Source organism: Capra hircus, unplaced genomic scaffold (genome assembly GCF_001704415.2).
Source record: "Capra hircus breed San Clemente unplaced genomic scaffold, ASM170441v1, whole genome shotgun sequence".
Taxonomy (NCBI): Eukaryota; Metazoa; Chordata; class Mammalia; order Artiodactyla; family Bovidae; genus Capra; species Capra hircus.
In genome coordinates this window covers 18,776-25,745 of record NW_017212862.1, presented here as the reverse complement: position 1 = coordinate 25,745, position 6,970 = coordinate 18,776, and the positions used below count along the sequence as shown (strand labels likewise).

Sequence of the window (6,970 nt, the reverse complement as noted above, 5' to 3'; positions counted from 1 at the left end):
GGAAGTCCAGACGCGCACCAGGAGGACGCTGAGGGGACACTTGGCCAAGATCTATGCCATGCACTGGGGCACCGACTCCAGGCTTCTAGTCAGTGCCTCGCAGGACGGTAAACTTATTATCTGGGGACAGCTACACCACAAACAAGGTCCATGCCATCCCTCTGCGCTCCTCGCGGTCATGACGTGCGCTTATGGCCCTTCTGGAACTACGTGCCTGCGGAGGCCTGGATAACATCTGCTCCATTTACATCTGAAAACTCGTGAAGGGAATGTCGTGTGAATCGTGAGCTGGCTGGACACACAGGTTACCTGTCGTGCTGCGGTTTTCTGGATGACAATCAGATCGTTACCGGCTCTGGAGACACCACCTGTGCCCTGTGGGACATCGAGACTGGCCAGCAGACGACCACATTCCCTGGACCACACGGGGACGTCATGAGCGCTCCGCGACACCAGACTGTCTCTGGTGCTTGTGACGCTTCAGCCAACTCTGGACGTGCGAGAAGGGGTGTGCCGGCAAACCTTCACGGCCACAGCCGCGATATCAACGCCATCTGTTTCTTCCCGAACCGCGACGCATTTGGCACTGGCTCAGACGACGCCACCTGCCGGCTGTTCGACCTCCGTGCGGACCAGGAGCTCAGGACCTACTCCACGACAACATCATCTGCGGGATCACCTCCGTCTCCTTCTCCAAGAGTGGGCGCCTCCTTCTCGCAGCAGGACGACGACTTCAACTGCAACGTCTGGGACGCCCTCAAAGCCGACGGGGCAGGGGTCTTGGCCGGGCATGACAACCGCGTGAGCTGCCTGGGGGTAACTGATGACGGGATGGGCCGTGGCGACGGGGTCCTGGGACAGCTTCCTCAAAATCTGGAACTAACCCTGACAGCAGGTGGACGCCACAGTGACTGGAAGACCGTTCCAGCCTTGGACGGTTGCAGATAGCATTTCCCATCTACCCCTACTAACGCGGACGCCCCTGCACCCCTCAGAACTTCAAAAGCGCAAGACCTTCCCCTCACTTATTGCTGAAACCAAGAGCACAGTTCCCACCGAGAGAAGAATCTCTGCGCTGTAACTAAAACGAATCCTGCATTCCTTCTGGGACCATTGTCTTTGTTTTCCTTTTTTGTTTGTTTTGAATGAATTTAAAAGGAAATACTATAATAAAAAATGTTAACAAGAAGGTAAAAAAAAAATAAAAAAAAATGACACCAGCCCTAAAGAAATCTTCCGGGGTAAATCACATGAAGAGAATTCAAAACAGGGCTGACTTTCAAGAAGCCACTTTCCGAGGTTAACTGTACTCCCCCATAGAAGGTAAAAAGCCCGTGGAAAGATACTCATCATCAGTAAGTAGTAAAGAAATGCAAATTAAAACTACCATAGCCATCTTCTCACACGGCTCAGAACGGCCATCCTCAAAAGATCTTCGAAGCTTAAGTGCTGCTGAGGGCGAGGGAACAGGGAACCCTCCTACACCGTGGGCAGGGTTGTAAATGGGTGGGTGCAGCCACGAAGGAAAATATCTGGAGGCTCCTTGAAACACAAATAGAGAGTTATCCCGTTTTCCAGCAATACCACTCCTTGCTTTGATCTGGAAAAAATCCTAATTCCAAAGAATATGTACATTTCTATTTTCAGGGCAGCACTATTCACAATAGCCAGGTCAGAGCATTAACCAAAAATCGACAGAAAAATGAAGACTAACTGGCCATCTGTACAGTGGAATACACTCAGGAAAAAAAAAAAAAACACTACCATGAGCAGCAGCATGGATGTACTGAGAGATTATCACTGAGGTATGAGACCAAAGGCAAACATCCTAAAATAGTACTGAAAAGTGGAAGCCAGAAATTCATGCAAATGAAATAATTTGCAAATAGAAACAGACTCAGAGTTAAAAACCAGCTCATGATTATTTTTTTAAAACGTTGCAGGAGGGATACACTAAGAGGGATTAAAATGCTCACATCACTACATATCAAACAGGTCATCTAAAAGGACCAAATGAACAGCACAGCAAGCTGAAGGAAACACACTGTGATAACCTTCATGGGAAAAGATCCCCCGAAAGAACAGCCGTACATCTATTTATGACTGAATCAAGTTCCTGTACACCTAAAACAAACAGTCGGAAATCAACTCTATGAGAAAAAACTAAATTATCCCAAAAAGTGGAGGATGAAAAATGCCGCCTTGTGGCTGCTTTTGGTAACAACTGAAAAACCTGTGCTGACCAAAATACACCTGTTCTCAACAAATGTCCTGGGATAGGTCCTGGAAAAAGAATTCAAAACAGGGCAGATGGTCAAGAGGCCAACGTAACTTGTTAATAGCCAGGACAGAGGACAGGGAGGAGGGTCCTTAAACAAGCAAAAAGAGAATGAAATTACAACATTCCTTACCCATTTAAAGAAAAACTCCAAATTAGTTAAAGAAGTAAATGGAGAGACAATTACTCCCTACCATTAGAGGAAAGCATAGGAAAAACAGGCTTTGACATAAATCACAGCAAATTCCCTCTGGATCCACCTCTTAGAATAATGAAAAATAGAAATAAGAAAAACTCAGCAAAGGACTTCATTAACTTTAGAAGCACTTACACAGCAAGGGAAACCATAACGAAAGAAAATGACAACCCTCAGAGTGGAAAAAAGTTGGCAAGAAAATATATCAACAAGTAATTCATCTGCAAAACAAGCAAACGGCGCATGCAGCTCAAAAAAAAAAAAAAAACCAACAAAAAACAAAAACACACACACACACACACACACACACCAGAAATGGGCCAAAGATCTAAATGGATATTTTTTCAAAGAACGTATCCAGATCGCTATAGTTCAGTTCAGTTCAGTTCAGTCGCTCAGTCGTGTCCGACTCTGTGTGACCCCATAGATGGCAGCACACCAGGCTCCGCCGTCCCTGGGATTCTCCAGGCGATACTGGAGTGGGTTGCCATTTCCTTCTCCAATGCATTAAAGTGAAAAGTCAAAGTGAAGTTGCTTAGTCGTCTCCAACTCTTAGCGACCCCATGGACTGTAGCCCACCAGGCTCCTCTGTCCATGGGATTTTCCAGGCCATAAAGCTCATGAAACGATGATTCATAGAGAAATGCCCATCAAAACTGCAACGTGGTATCAACGCACACCCTCAGAACCGCCATCTTCCAAAAGCTCTACGAAGTTTAAATGATGCGGAAGGCGAGGCAAACAAGAAGTCTTCCTACACTGTGGGCGGGGATGTAAATGGGCGGGGGCGGCAATGAAGGAAAGCAGTGTGAAGATTGCTGAAACACATTAAACAGAGTTACTGCATGATCGGGCAAGCCACCCATTGCCTTAGGTTGGGAGAAAACCTAATTTAGAATGATACTTGCAACCCTATTTTCAAGGCAGCAATATTGACAATATTTAATAGAGAGCCTCCCCAGTGGCTGAGCTGGTAAAGAATCCGCCAGCAATTCGAGACCTGGGTTCAATCCCTAGATTGGGAAGATCCCCTGGAGGTGGGCGTGGGAACCCACTGCAGTATTTCTGCCTGGAGAATCCCCAAGAACAGCAGAGCCTGGCGTTACAGTCCATGGGGTCGCAGAGAGTCAGACACGACTGAGCGACTAAGCCCAGCACAATAAAGAGCATCAGTCGAAATGTCCATCAATAGAGGAATAAAGTCACTGACCCATCTACGCACGGGAATCACTCAGCTGTCAAAAAGAGCGAAAAAATATCATTGACAGCAGCATGGATGGACCGAGATTTATCATAGTGAGTGAAGTCAGTCAGGAAGGGAAATAAATATATCACGGGTGGAATCTATAAACTCATACGAATGAAGGAATTTATAAAGACAAACAGACTCTCAGACTTAGAAAACCAACTTATGATTATTAAAAAAGAAGAAAAACAGGTACAGAGAGGGAGACATTAACAGGTTTCGATTAACATATACTTATAACGTATTATCAGGTAGATAATCCAAAAGGACCTCCTGAATAACACAGAGAAGTCTACCAAACACACTGAAAGAACCAACCTGGGACAAACCAGAAAGAGAATAGATTCAGTTCTCTATATAATTGAATCAAGTTCCTGTAAACCTGAAACAAGCACAACAGCGGAAATCCACTCTACTCCAAGAGAAAATAAATATTAATTTAGCCCACAAAACGAAACAGCGGAGCGTGATGTGCTGCCCCATGTGGCCTCTTTTGGTAACAACAGTGGGAAAACTGCAGACCTGCACTTAACAGGCACCAGGACCGAGGGCTGTAGGAAGACGCACCCGTCCTCAGCCGAGGCCCTCGGTGGGCTGGGGGAAGATTCAGAACAGGGCCAGTGACCACACGGCCCATCTCAAAAGATCAGCTTTACTCACATTGTTTTTAAAAATATCACATGAAAAGCTTTCAGCATTGTGAAATGTTACAGAAACGTAACTCAAAAAAGTACAAGGAGGTATCAGCTCATAAAGGTCAGAACAGCCTTTGTCAAAAAGCCTTAAAAACGATAAAGGCTGGAGAGGTTGTGGAGAAAAGGGGGCCCTCCTACACTGATGCTGGGGCTGTACGTTGTTAACAGCCACGACAGAGGACGGAGTGGAGGTTCCTTCAACTTGTGAGCAGTGAAAGAATTTACATCTCTCCCTAACCACTTACAGATGAAGGAATTTCAAATCGATTAAAGAGTTTTATGTAGGGATGATTCCTCTAAATCTCTTGAGGAAAATATATGCACAACACACTTTGACATAAATCACAGCAAGCTCTTTTTGGGTCTCTTAGGTAGGTAGAATAGGGAAAAGGAGTCCAAAATGGCGGTGGCTACAAGACAAGGAAGGGAAAAGCCTGCGAAAATGAAACAAAAGAAGGTCCGAGGACCGGAGTGAAGACCTCAGGGAAACCAAACAACACTCCTGGCTGGCCCAATTTACATAGGACAGGCCCAGGGAGAGAGAAACATATAAATAGAGGGGCCAAAGCCAGCTCTCTCTCTCTCTCTCTCCGCGCGCTGGGGCGCTCTTCTCCTCCGGTCTTTAGATCAACGTGCCCTCACGCCTTGAAGATGGATTTTCCTGCTATCTTCTAAATAAAATAGAGCTGTAACACTGAGCTGTAACACTGATTTGTCTAAGAGCTATAACATGGTCCATTCGAGAACTGAGAGCTATAAAATGGTCTATCCAAGACCTGAGAGCTGTGACACGCCGAGTGGGTTTTAATGTCCGTCACTCCAAATCTTTGTTGTGATGAGACAAAAAATCAAGGAACATACACTCGCACGACAGATCTATATTCAGAATTGTTAAAAATAAAACTAAACTAAAAAAAGGCACCTCATTAACCTAAAAAGGTTTTGCACAGGAAGGGTAACCCTAAAGGAAAGAAAAAGACACCCTCAGAATGGGAAAATAAACATTTGCAACCGAACTTAAAAATAAGGAATTGGTCTCCAAAGATGCAAAATGCTCACACAGCTCAAGATAAAAAAAAAAAAAAAAAAAAGAACGCAGCAGGAATACAGGCAAAGGTCTAAACGGACATTTTAAAGAAGGCATCCAGATGGCAATAGAGCGCATGAAAAGATGCTCAGGACCACACTTACAGAAATGTCAATTGAAACCTCGATGAGGTATCACCTCACGCCCCTCATACAGCCCCCAAAGACCTACAAAGGTTAAATGCTGCGAGAGCCAGGGGAACAGGGAATCCTCCTACACTGTGGGCGGGAAGGAAATGGTGGGGCGGCCACAGGAAAACAGCATGGACATTCCTTACAACACTAAACATAGACTTACTACCTGATCTGGCAAGGCCACCCCTTGCTTTATATCCAGAGAAAAGCATAATTGAAGATGATAGTTGCACCCTTATTTCCAGGGCAGCACTATTGAATCTCCAAGACAGAGCATCAACCAAAGTGTCCATCAGTAGAGACATAAAGAGGAACCTGTCCATCGAAACACCGGAATACACTCAGCCATCGGAACAAATGGAAAAACGTCATTTTCAGGAGCATGGATGGGCTGAGAGTTTACAATACTGAACGAAGTCAGTCTGAGAGAGAAAGCAAACTATCACACACATGGGGAACTGATAAATTCCTCAAATGAACCAATTCATAAACAGAAACAGCCTCACAGAATTAGAAACATAAGTTTATGATTATTTTTAAAAAAAAAAGGTTGGGGAAGGGAGACAATAAAAGGCGGGAATTAACAGATACACGCTACTTACTGTCAGATCATCCAAATGAACCTACGGAATAGCACAAGAAAGTACAAAACACACTGAAGGAACCTATATGGGAAAATACTCCGGAAAAGAACAGAATAGATATACCTCTATGTATAATTGAATCAAGTTCCTGTCAACCTAAAACAAACACAGCAGAAACAACTCTACTTCAATAGAAAATAAAAATTAACAGCAGTAAATAAATTCACTGAAATAAATAATTGTGCAGCATAACAAAATGCTGCCGCCTTGTGGCCGCTTTTGGTACAACAACGGAAAATCCTGGGCTGAGGGTACTTGCTATTCACGAGGACAGAGGGGCTCTAAGGAAGAAACACCTGCCTGGAGAAATGTCCTAGGTGCGTCCGGGAAATTTTCAAAACAGGGCAAAAGATCACAAGGCCGATCTCCGAAGCCCGTTTTACTCACACTGCTATTAAAAATATCTCATGAGAAGCTTTCAACTTTGTGAAATGTTATCGCAATGTAAATCAAAACTACAATGAGTATGAGCTCCTACTGGTCAGAATGGACTCTGTCAAAAAGTCTTAGAAAAAATAAAGGCTGGAGAGGTTGTGGAGAAAAGCGAGCCCTCCTACGCCTGATGCTGGGATTGTAAGTTGTTAACAGCCACGATAGAAGACCGGGTGGAGGTCCCTTAAACAAGGGGAAAGTTAAAGCATTTACATCTCTGGCTAACCAATTCCACACAAAACTCCAAATCGAATAAAG

General features: G+C 44.6%; 1 pseudogene; it reads left to right on the top strand.

The window, feature by feature from the left end:
- Positions 1-10: 10 nt before the first annotated feature.
- On the top strand, positions 11-979 carry LOC108635264 (annotated as a pseudogene).
- The last annotated feature ends 5,991 nt before the right edge of the window (positions 980-6,970 follow it).